Source organism: Amblyraja radiata, chromosome 2, assembly GCF_010909765.2.
Source record: "Amblyraja radiata isolate CabotCenter1 chromosome 2, sAmbRad1.1.pri, whole genome shotgun sequence".
NCBI classification, from domain to species: domain Eukaryota; kingdom Metazoa; phylum Chordata; class Chondrichthyes; order Rajiformes; family Rajidae; genus Amblyraja; species Amblyraja radiata.
In genome coordinates, this window is record NC_045957.1 from 118805949 (window position 1) to 118818102 (window position 12154).

Here is a 12154-nt window from a genome sequence, read left to right on the forward strand (position 1 = left end):
ACCCCATGTATCGCATATAACAAAACAGATTAAAAAACTTCAGGACATACATCTTTTTTGAACAAAGCGAAATAAATAATGAAATGGAAAAAATCATAACAATTTGTAAATCTAAGATGGCTTAATTAGTGGGAACAAGGAGCTGCAGATTCTGGTTTACAAAAAAAAAAGCCACAGAGTGCTGGAGTAACTCAGCGGATCAGGCAGCATCTGTGGAGAACATGGATAGGTGACATTTCACAGAGTGCTGGAGTAACTCAGCGGGTCAGGCAGCATCTCTGGGGAACATGGATAGGTGACTTCTCAGGACGGGACCCTACCCAAAACGTCACCTATCCATGTTTTCCAGGAATGCTGCCTGACCTGCTGAGTTACTCCTGCACTTTGCGGCTTATTCAGTCCCATGTTCATTAAGTGATAGGAGCAGAATTAGACCATTTGGCCCATCAAGTCTACTCCGCCATTCAATCATGGCTGATCTATCTCTCCCTCCTAACCCCATTCTCCTGCCTTTTCCCCATAACACCTGACACCCGTACTGATCAAGAATCTATCTATTTCTGCCTTAAAAATAACCATTGACGGCCTCCACAGCCTACTGTGGCAATGAATTCCACAGATTCACCACCCTGTGACAAAATAAATTCCTCCTCGTCTTCCTAAAGGAACGCTTTTTAATTCTGAGGCTGTGGCCTCTAGTCATAGCCTCTCCCACTGGTGGAAACATCCTCTCCACATCCACTCCATCCAGGCCTTTCACTATTCGGTAAAGTTTCAATGAGGTCACCCCTCATCCTTCCAAACTCCAGCGAGTACAGGCCTAGGCTCAACAAATGACCAGATCGTTTTGCAGCATTTTCCTGAATTCAATGCACGGGTAAAACTCAAAATGAATTCCCAACACCTTTGAATAGTTACAGCATCACAGTGAACAAGGCTTGCATTAAAAACCTATCTAAATGTTGCCACACGTAATGGTTGAACACAAACTCAAAACCGACGTTAGGGTCGGGTGAGCGGGCGAATGGAAGGGCAGTGGGATATATCTCCGCTTCTTTCACTCCATAGTTAGTTCTGGGGTTTTCCTTTTTTCTTTTTCGTGTTTTTCTTGACATTCTTTCTTTTCTTTTTCTTTTTCTTCTTTCTTTCCCTTTTTTCCTTTTTCTTTTTTTCCCAATTTAGTTATTAGTTTATAAAATGTTAAAACTGAAGCAGTACGAAAATTGTATAACTGTTATGTCGATTATTTTCTTTTTGTACAATTGCTTCTAATAAAAATAAATAATAAAAATAAATAAATGAATGGATAGATAGATGTTGTCACTACTGCATTGGTGCCAGTGCACAACATCCCAATCATTTTATAATCAGCTAACAAGTAACTGCAAGTACATTCTCCGCATAGGAACATTCCTATTACATTGAAAGGTTGTGAGCGGCAATGAATGGATTTTAATCATGGTAAACTCTTAGCTGAACTCCACTCAAAATTCAAATATACTTCTCTTCTAATCAATGGCAAAATAATAACGCAGTTGATTTAAAAACTGCAAATGATAGTAGAAAATAATAATGTATAATGACATAGTTTCTTTCCTACAGCGATCATTACAACCTGAAATCCGCTCTGAACTGCATAGACTATTATTGTTTAAGAAGGAACTGCAGATGCTGGAAAATCGAAGGAAGATAAACTCAGCGGGTGAGGCAGCATCTATGGATTGAAGGAATAGACAACGGAGGTGTTCGGCGAAGCGATCGCCAAGCCAACTATTAGACTATTATTGTTATTATTGTGCTTTTACTTTTTGTTTTTTATGTGTACGTATGTGTGTGTGTGTATATATGTGTGTGTGTGTGTATGTGTGTGTGTGTGTGTGCGTGTGTGCGTGTGTGTGTATGTGTGTGTGTGTGTGTGTGTGTGTGTGCGCGTGTGTGTGTGTGCGTGTGTGCGCGTGTGTGTGTGTGCATGTGTGTGTGTGTTTGTATGCATGTGTGTGTGCGTGTGTGTGTGTGCGTGTGTGTGTATGTGTGCATGTGTGTGTGTGTGTGTGTGTATGCTGAACTTTTTTTCTCTCGTTTATTACATTGTTTACAGTGCACTATGTTCACATATCTGTTGTGCTGCTGCAAGTAAGATTTCATTGTTCTATCTGGGACATATCACACTGTGGGCTGATGTCTGAAGAAGGGTCTCCACCCGAAACGTCGCCCATTCCTTCTCTCCAGAGACGCTGCCTGTCCCGCTGAGTCACTCCAGCATTTTGTGTCTGTCTTCAGTTTAAACCAGCGTCTGCAGTTCCTTCCTAGACAATAAAACACTCCTGACTCTTGACAAAAGTGGCTGCCACAATGATCTCTAAAGTCAGATGAAACCAATGCCATGCAAGCCTGCGCCGACAGGAAAGCGAACACCCCCAAAGGCTCAACTTCAACACTAGAAAGGAATCAAAGCTCAGCAACCCAAAGTTTGGCTCGTCTGAAGAAGGGTCCCGACCCAAAACCTATCCATGTTCTGAAGAGATGCTGCCTAATGGGGCTGTCCCACTGTACCAGCTAATTCAAGAGTTCTCTCGAGTTTCCCGATTCGAACTCGGAGAATTACGGTAATGGCCGCTCGTAGGTACTCGGGGCTCTCGTGGACATTTTTCATCATCTTCACGAGTCTTTACGAGCTTACCGCGTTTCCCTAGTACCTGCCGTTAGCGTTACGAGCCGCTAAGAGCCGCCCCGAGCTCCGACGTACCCGCAACGTACATTCTACGTACTTACCACGAGTTTGACTTTTTTTAAACTCGGGAGAGCTCTTGAATTAGCTCGTACAGTGGGACAGCCCCTTGACTTGCCGAGTTGTCCTTTTGTGTAACCCAACATCTGCAGTTCCTTGTTTCTACCACCCAAGCCCAAGATACTATGACCATAAGGAATATGAGCAGAATTATGCCTTTCGGCTCATCGAGTCTACTCCGCCATTCAATCATGGCTGATAGATTATCCCTTCTCAACCACATTCTCCTGCCTTCTCCCCGTAACATTTGACATCCTTACTAATCAAGAAGGGTCCTTAGTGTTCCTTCAAGGAGATGGTAACTGAATGACCTCAGGATTTTAGAGTCACAGTCATACGGCGGTGAAACAGGCCCTTCAGCCCAACTTGCCCACACCGACCATCTACCCAGTCCCACCTGCCTGCATTTGGCCCATATTCCTCTAAACCTGTCCTATCCATGTACTTGTTCAAATGTTTTTTGAACGTTGCGATAGCACCTGCCTCAACAAACTCCTTCAGCAGCTTGTGTAAAAAAGGTTGCTCCTCATGTTCCAATTAAATCTTCCTCCCTCACCTTAAACCTATCTCCTCCGGTTTTTGATTCCCTTCCTCTGGCTAAAAGCTCTGTGCAATTATCCTGTCTATTCCTTTCAGTAAAGTTATTTAAAAAGCAAATGATTTGTAAAATCTGTAGAGTTATAATCAAGGAAGCGTTGCACCCCAGCCACTCCCTCTTCTCTTCTCAGCTCTCCCCTCCTATTTGGGCAAAAGGTGTCCAAGTGTGAAAACACACACCTCCAGATTCAGGGGCAGTTTCTCCCCAGCTGTTATCAGGCAACTGAACCATCCTACCACAACTGGAGAGCAGTGCTGAACTACTGTCTACCTCATTGAAGACACTCGGACTATCTTTGATCAGACTTTACTGACTTTATCTTGCACTAAATGTTATTCATGATATTCCTTCTATCGTGTATCTTTACACTGTGGACGGCTCGATTGTAATCATGTATTGTCTTTCCGCTGACTGGTTAGCACGCAACAAAAGCTTTTCACTGCAGCACTAATGACAAATGGGCGCACTGTAGAATCGCTGTATTACAACGCTTACAGCGCCAGAGACCCAGGTTCGATCCTGGCTACGGGTGCTGTCTGTACGGAGTTTATACATTCTCCCCGTAACTTGCGTGGGTTTTCTCCGAGAACTTTGGTTTCCTGCCACACTCCAAAGTCGTTCAGGTTTGTAGCTTGTGTGTAAGAAAGAACTGCAGATGCTGGTTTTAAATCGACGGTAGACACAAAAAGCTGGAGTAACTCAGCGGGCGAGGCATCATCTCTGGAGAGAAGGAATGGGCGACGTTTCGGGTCGTGACCCTTCTTCAGACTTCAGTTTGCAGGTTAATTGGCTTGGTGTAAATGTAGAAATTGTCTCCAATGTTTGTAGGATAGTTTTAGTGTGCGGGGATCGCTGGTCGGTGCGGACTCGGTGGGCCGCAGGGCCTGTTTTTACACTGGATCTCTAAACTAAACTAATAAACTGATGACAATGCGTAAGAGGATAAAATATTCCAGCAGTAGAACAAAAATGTTAATTTAGACCAAAGCACAAAGTCTCAACTACAGCAGAACAGGTTTCTGTGAAAGCAGTGCAAAAAGATGGGCGCCTGTTAATAACATTCAAATCTCTAAACTCAGTGTTATGATATGATACGATAGAACTTTATCCCAGAAGGGAAATTGATCTGCCAACAGTCATAAAACACAACAAGATACATGAAACATGAAATTAAAGTGACAAATGGAAAGTCCAGGATTAGGGATGTGCAAAGATTGTGGGGGGGGTGAGGGGAGTCAGTCTACCCCATGACAGAAGGGTGAGGAGTTGTAGTTTGATAGCCACAGGGAAGAAGGATCTCCTGTGGCGTTCGGTGCTGCATCTTGGTGGAACCAGTCTGTTGCTGAAGGTGCTCCTCAGGTTGACCAGTGTGTCATGGAGGGGGTGAGCTGCATTGTCCAGGATGCTCCGCAGTTTGAGGAGCATCATCCCCTCCAAGACCACCTCCCTTGGATCCAACTCTGCCCCCAGGACGGAGCCAGCCTTCCTGATGAGCTTCGACACAAAATGCTGGAGTAACTCAGCGGGACTGGCAGCATCTGGAGAGAAGGAATGGGTGACGCTTCGGGTCGAGACCCTTCTTCAGACTGATGTCAGGGGAGTGGGCAATACAGACATAAAATGTAGTCGGAGACAGTAAGACTGGTAGGAGAACTGGGAAGGGTAGGGGATGGAGAGAGAGGGAAAGCATGGGCTACTTGAAGTTAGAGAAGTCAATGTTCATATCGCTGGGGTGTAAGCTGCCCAAGTGAAGTATGAGGTGCTGTTCCTCCAATTTGCGCTGGGCCTCACTCTGACAGTGGAGGAGGCCCAGGACAGAAAGGCCAGTGTTCGACACAAAATGCTGGAGTAACTCAGCAGGGACAGACAGGCAGCATCTCTGGAGAGAAGGAATGGGTGACACTTTGGGTCGAGATCCTCCTTCCTGATGAGCTTGTTGATTCTGTTGGTGCCCGCGGTCTTCGCCCTGCTACCGTAGCACACGACAGTGTAGAGGATGACACTGGCCACCATCGACTGGTAGAACATCTGCAGCATCTTACTGCAGACGTTGAAAGAGCGGAGCCTCCTCATAAAGTACAGCCGGCTCTGTCCCTTCTTGTGGAGGGCCTCAGCGTTCCTGGACCAGTCCAGTTTACTGTCCAGATACTTGGTACTTGTATACCCTGGTAAACTGCACATCCACACCATTGATGGAGACAGGGGACAGGAGTGTTCCTCTCCTCCTAAAGTCCACCACTAACTCTTTAGGCTTATCGGTGTTGATCTGCAGGTGATTCAGCCCACACCACTCAACAAAGTCGTTGACTACACCTCTGTATTCAGCCTCCCTCCCCTCCCGTCACTGTTCAGCCCACAATTGCAGAGTCAGCTGAAAACCTCTGCATGCGAAATGCAAAATCAGTTGCATGTGAAAACTCTAAAGACAAAACGTTGACACAAAGAAACACCCACAACACGGCCTAGCCGCTGACAAGGTTACGTGAGAGGGATAAATATGTCACCATAAACATGGGCTCATTGTCTAAGTTTCACTATCAGTGAGAGGAAGTTGTGCCTGTTGATTTTCTGTAACTATTGCGATCTCCACATTTCTTAAATGACTCAAAAGCTTTCAGATTTCAACCGCGAAGAGTTGCAGTACATTATCAAGATATTGGCCCCATAGCAGAAGCGTCCACGTCGCGGGGCTGGAAACTGGAAGTATCCCGAGCTAATTCTGCTACCACCGTCATCTATTGCATCAAGTGACGGCTCCCGCTTGCGTCCTTTTCAGGACGGACGATCACAGCGAGGCCAACTTTTATAACAAGATGGACACGAAAAGAAGAAGAAGAATCAATATATTAGAGTCATACGGCGTGGAGACAGGCCCTTCGCCTGTTGTCCACGCCCATCTGCACTTGTCCCAACTGCCTGCATTTGGGCCATATCCCTCTATAGAGGATTCAAGAACTGCAGATGCTGGAAATATCGAAGGTATACAAAAATGCTGGAGAAACTCAGCGGGTGCAGCAGCATCTATGGAGCGAAGGAAATAGGCAACGTTTCGGGCCGAAACTTTGCCTATTTCCTTCGCTCCATAGATGCTGCTGCACCCGCTGAGTTTCTCCAGCATTTTTGTATACCTCCCTCTATAGAGAGTTAGATTTAGCTCTTCGGGCTAAAGGAATCAAGGGATATGGGGAAAAAGCAGGAAAGGGGTACTGATTTTTAGATGATCAGCCATGATCATATTGAATGGTGGTGCTGGCTCGAAGGGCCGAATGGCCTACTCCTGCACCTATTTTTCCATGTTTTCTATAAACTTGTCCTCTCCATTTACTCGTCGACAAGTTTCTTAAACGTTGTGATGGTACCTGCTTAAATGTTGGGATAGTATCTGCTTAAATGTTGCAAAAGTACCAGCCTAACATTGCGATAGTACGGAACTTTATATCTACTTTTTGCAAAAAGGAAAACTCAGTTTTAAATAATTTCAGTGAGCTCCGTAGAAATCATTTTAGATTCTCCATAGACTTTGGACATGAGTGTCTGTGAGTTTAATTGATTCAAAATTAACTTTGTTTAGTTTAGTTTAGAGAACAGGCTGAAGTGGGCGCTGCGGCCTACCGTGTCCACGGCAACCAACATTCCCCGTGCACCACCACTAATACGAAGGCTGTGGAGGCCAAGTCAACAGATCTTTATAACGCAGAGATAGACAATTCCTGATTAGTACAGGTGTCAGAGGCTATGGGGTGAAGGCAGGAGAATGGGGTTAGGAGGGAGAGATAGATCGGCCATGATTGAATGGCGGAGTAGACTTGATGGACCGAATGGCCTAATTCTGCTCCTGTCACTTATGAACTATGAACGCTAAGGACAGTTTACAACTTACCGAAGCCAATTAACCGACAAACCTGTACGTCTTTGGAGTGTGGGAGGAAACCGGAGCACCTGGAGAAAGCCCACACAGTCATGGGGTGAACGTACAAATTCCGTACAGACAGCACCCATAGTCGGGATCGAACCCGGGTCTCTGGCGCTGTCAGGCAGCAACTCTACTGCTCTTCAACCGTGACGACTCTAATGCTGATGATACCACTGTGCCTGTTGTGGTTATTGGGCTAAAATGGATAAAGACCTATTTGATCACAAGCCAGCAGGGAAAAGCAGTGTGCAGCGGGTTCCATCCTGACCACGGGTGCTGTCTGTGTGAAGTTTGTACGTTCACCCCGTGACATTGTCGGTTTTCTCCGAGATCCTCGGTTTCCTCCCACACTCCAAAGACGTACAGGTTTGTCGGTTAATTGGCTTGGTATAAACGTAAATCGGCCCTAGTGTGTGTGTAGGGTAGTGTTAGTGTGTGGGGATCACTGGTTGGCATGGACACGCTGGGCCAAAGGGCCTGATTCCATGCTGCATCCCAAACTAAACTAAACTAAAAGGAAGAGAGTAATAGAATAAGCAAGTGTCCCTACTCCGAATGCTTTACACATCAATTGCATATCTACATGATTTCAGTGGCAGCATTACAACTGTCTCAATTAAATATGCCACTCACTTGCACATCCTTCCCAGCAATGTCCACCAGGGAATGCAAATCACCCTTTCATCCAACCTAAATTTCTTGCAGTCAAATGCACAAGCTACTTTCAATTACCATTGGTATCATTGGACGTTAAAACTGACTGTGTTTTTGTGTCGGGGCCTGGCACTGGCTTTGTCTGAGTTTGAGATAGAGTCACAGAGTGATACAACGTGGAAACAGGCCCTTTGGCCCAACTTGCCCACACCGACCAACATGTCCCATCTATACTAGTCCCACCTGCCTGCGTTTGGCCCGTATCCCTCTAAACCTGTCCTATTCATGTAGCTGTCCAAATGTTTCTTAAACGTTGCAATAGTGACCGATTCAACTACCGCCGCCGGCAGCTCGTTCCACACACCCAGTGTGTGAAAACATCACCCCTCAGGTTCCTATTAAATCATTCCCCCTCACCTTAAACCTATGTCCTCTGGTCCTCGATTCCCCTACTCTGGGCGAGAGACTGTGCGTCTACCCGATCTATTCCTCACATGATTTTGTACACCTCTATAAGATCATCCCTCATCCTTCTGCGATCCACGGAATAGAGACCCAGCCTGCTCAACCTCTCCCTGTAGCTCAGGCCCTCGAGTCCCGGCAAACAAGTGCGCCCTTTCCAGCTTGACAACACAACAGGTCTTGATATCTGCATGCATCATGTTGTTTCTTAATCTATTATCACCCATAGTTTCATTGTTGGAAGCTGTAGCAATGTTATGAACATTGAATGTAAAGATCACACGGCCCATTTGTGGGATTTGACAAACACATCATCCCTCCGCACACCTCCACCCCCAACTGCGAACGGCTCGATTGTAATCATGTATTGTCTTTCCGCTGACTGGTTAGCTCGCAACAAAAGCTTTTCACTGTACCTCGGTACACGTGACAATGAACTAAACTGAACTGAAAATCTCACAGATATTTCTTGGAAAACAGACATCAAATTGTGTTTTTCCCCCTATATTAATTATCTTTAATTTGCCATGACTATTGAATCAATTAAATGCAGAGAGAGCAATGAAATTAGAAGCCCAACTCTTTGTTTCATTTGAAGACACAAGGAACTGCAGATGCAGGAATCCTCAGCAAAAGACAAAGTGATGGAGGAATGTTGCGGGTCAGGCCGCATCTGTGGAGGGAATGGACAGGCAGTGTTTCAGGTCGAGACCTTCCTTGAGACTGATTAAAGGGGGGATTAGTAATTAAGTGGGGGGGGGGCAACTGAACCACCCTATCACAAATAGACAGCAGCCCTGAATTACTATCTACACAGGTGGGTTTAAACTAAACAGTGGGGGGTGGAATCAAATCAGTATTTGGCTCCTGAATCTATGTAGAAACATAGAACATAGAAAAATAGGTGCAGGAGTAGGCCATTTGGCCCTTCGAGCCAGCACCGCCATTCAATATGATCATGGCTGATCATCTAAAATCAGTACCCCCATTCCTGTTATATATCCCTTGATTCCTTTATCCCTAAAAGCTAAATCCAACTCAATGTATTGGGTTATTTTCTCATGCTTCATAAGTTGTAGGAGCAGAATTAGGCCATTCGGCCCATCGAGTCTATTCTGCCATTCAATCATGGTTGATCTATCTCTCCCTCTCAACCCCATTCTCCTGCCTTATCTCCGTAGCCCCTGACACCCTGAGTAAAATCATACAGTCATTGAATTTATCTTATCTTGAACCTTTCACAAAATTGCTTCCTCTTTTACCCTGGTAATAGTAAAGACAAGCACACAACACAGCAGCAAGATTTGAAGTTGATTCAAGCAAAGTAATGCCACCATGGCATTTCACGATGCCGAAGCCGACACGTTATTGCCAGAGACAGGAGGAAGGCCATGGTGGCGCAGCGGTAGAGTTGCTGCCTCACAGCGCCCGAGACCCGGGTTCCATCCTGACTACGGGTGCTGACTGTACGGAGTTTGTACGTTCTCCCCATGACCTACGGGGGTTTTCTCCAAGATCTTCGGTTTCCTCCCACACGCCAAAGACAATAGACAATAGGTGCAGGAGTAGGCCATTTGGCCCTTCGAGCCAGCACCGCCATTCAATGTGATCATGGCTGATCATCCCCAATCAGTACCCCGTTCCTGCCTTCTCCCCATATCCCCTGACTCCGCTATCTTTAAGAGCCCTATCTAGCTCTCTCTTGAAAGTATCTCCACCTCCCTCTGAGGCAGAGAATTCCAGACTCACAACTCTCTGTGAGAAAAAGTGTTTCCTCGTCTCTGTTCTAAATGGCTTACTCCTTATTCTTAAACTGTGGCCCCTGGTTCTGGATGTACAGGCATGTAGGCTAATTGGCTTGCTGACATTGTAAATTGTCCCTAGTGTGTGTAGGATAGTGTTAATTTGCGGGCGTCGCTGGTCGGGGCGGACTGGGTGGGCCAAATGGCCGTGTCTCTGAACTAAACTAAACTCAAGTCCCCCCAACAGCAGTTGTCATGTGCACCCACTGTGCCCGCGTGCGTTCCCACATTGGGCTCGTGAGCCGCACTCAACCTCCACAAGACACAAGACTGCACAACGTGGTCACATACGACGGGCCACCTCCCCCAGAACAAAAACCTTGGTGAAACTTACTGGAATTGGCTCAATTCCACTGCAATGGAACTGTTAGCAGTTTTGGGCACCATATCTGAGGAAGGGTGTGTTGGCTCTGGAGAGGCTCCAGAGGTGATTTACGAGAATGATCCCAGGAATGAGTAGGTTAACATGTGATGAGCGTTTGACGGCACTGGGCCTCTACTCGCTGGAGTTTAGAAGGATGAAATGAGGACCTCATTGAAACATACAGAATAGTGAAAGGCTTGGATAGAGAGGATGTGGAGAGGATGTTTCCACTAGTGGGTGAGTCCAAAACATCAGAATAAAAGGACGTACCTTTAGAAAGGAGATGAGGAAAGGTTTCTGTAGTCAAAGGGTGGTGAATTTGTAGAATTCATTGCCACAGACGGCTGCGTCATTGGGTATTTTAAGGCGCAGTTTGACAGATTCTTGATTAGTACGGTGTCAGGGGCTATGGGGAGAAGGCAGGAGAATGGGGTTGAGAGGGTAAGAGAGATCAGCCATGATTGAATGAATGGCTTAATTCTGCTCCTATCATTTATGAACTTATGAACCCTGTACATCTTTGGAGTGTGGTAGTAAACTGGAATTTATTACTGCCTCATGTAACAAGATACAGTGGAGAGCTTTGTTTTGCATGCTATCCAATCAGGTCAGATAATACTAGACATAAATACAATCAAGTCAAGGGCAAAAGGGGTGATACAGGGTACAGAGTGCATGCGCAGGCTTCCAGACCGTTGCTGGCAATCAGGTAACTTAGTTTAGTGTCGAGATAGAGCGCAGAAACAGGCCCTTCTGCCCTCCGAGTCCACGCCGACCAGCGATCTCCATACACTAGCACCATCCTACACGCTAGTGACAATTTACAATTTTTACCTAAGCCAATTAACCTTCAAACCTGTACATCCTTGAGTGTGGGAGGAAACCGAAGCTCTCGGAAAAAAAACCACGCTGTCGCGGGGAGAACCACGCTGCCGCCCCTAATAGCCCTGTCCCGGTACGGTTCAAGCCCGGTACGAGTTCATTCCAAGAGCTCTCCCGAGTTTAAAAAAAATCAAACTCGTGGTAAGCACGGAGAATGATCGTAGCGGGTACGTCGGAGCTCGGGGACGTCTCTTAGCGTCTCGTAACGCTAACGGCCGGTACTCAGGAAGACTCGCTAACGGCAGGTAAGCACGGGGAAGACTCGTGAAGATTTTTCAACATGTTGAAAAATGTCCACGAGAGCCCCGAGTACCGATGAGTGGCCATTACCGTAAATCTCCGAGTTCGAATCAGGGCAAACTCGGGAGAGCTCTTGCAATGAACTCGTACCGTGGGACAGGGCTTTAACTCTGCAGGCAATTCTTAATTTCTGCCATCTTCAGATTCTCCCTACAACCAAAAGCCTTTGTTTACCAACTTCAATAACTCATTCAGCATACATTGTGCCAATAATGCTGATGGCGCGCAATTCAGGAAGTAGTCTTATGATTGCATGAGAGGGTAAGCAGAAGTAGTAACTCAGCCCGTCAGCCAGCAGCTCTGAAGAAGTCTGAAGAAAGGTCCCGACCCGAAACGTCACCCATCCTTTATCTTCAGAATTGCTGCCTGGCTCACTGAGTTAGCGTAACTT

General features: G+C 46.1%; 1 protein-coding gene across 5 annotated transcripts in view; it reads right to left on the reverse strand.

The window, feature by feature from the left end:
* Positions 1-12154, reverse strand: part of atxn1 (ataxin 1) — a 222609-nt gene that overhangs the window by 23599 nt on the left and 186856 nt on the right. The window contains exons 1-2 of one of the 5 annotated variants that reach the window (XM_033014323.1): positions 5002-5012; positions 3169-3171 (exon numbers count right to left, since the gene is read on the reverse strand). The exons of the other annotated variants lie outside the window; for them this stretch is intronic. The gene's annotated coding sequence lies outside the window, so the exon portion shown is untranslated. Of the gene's footprint in view, positions 1-3168; positions 3172-5001; positions 5013-12154 lie in introns of those variants that run through there. 5 annotated transcript variants of the gene reach the window in all.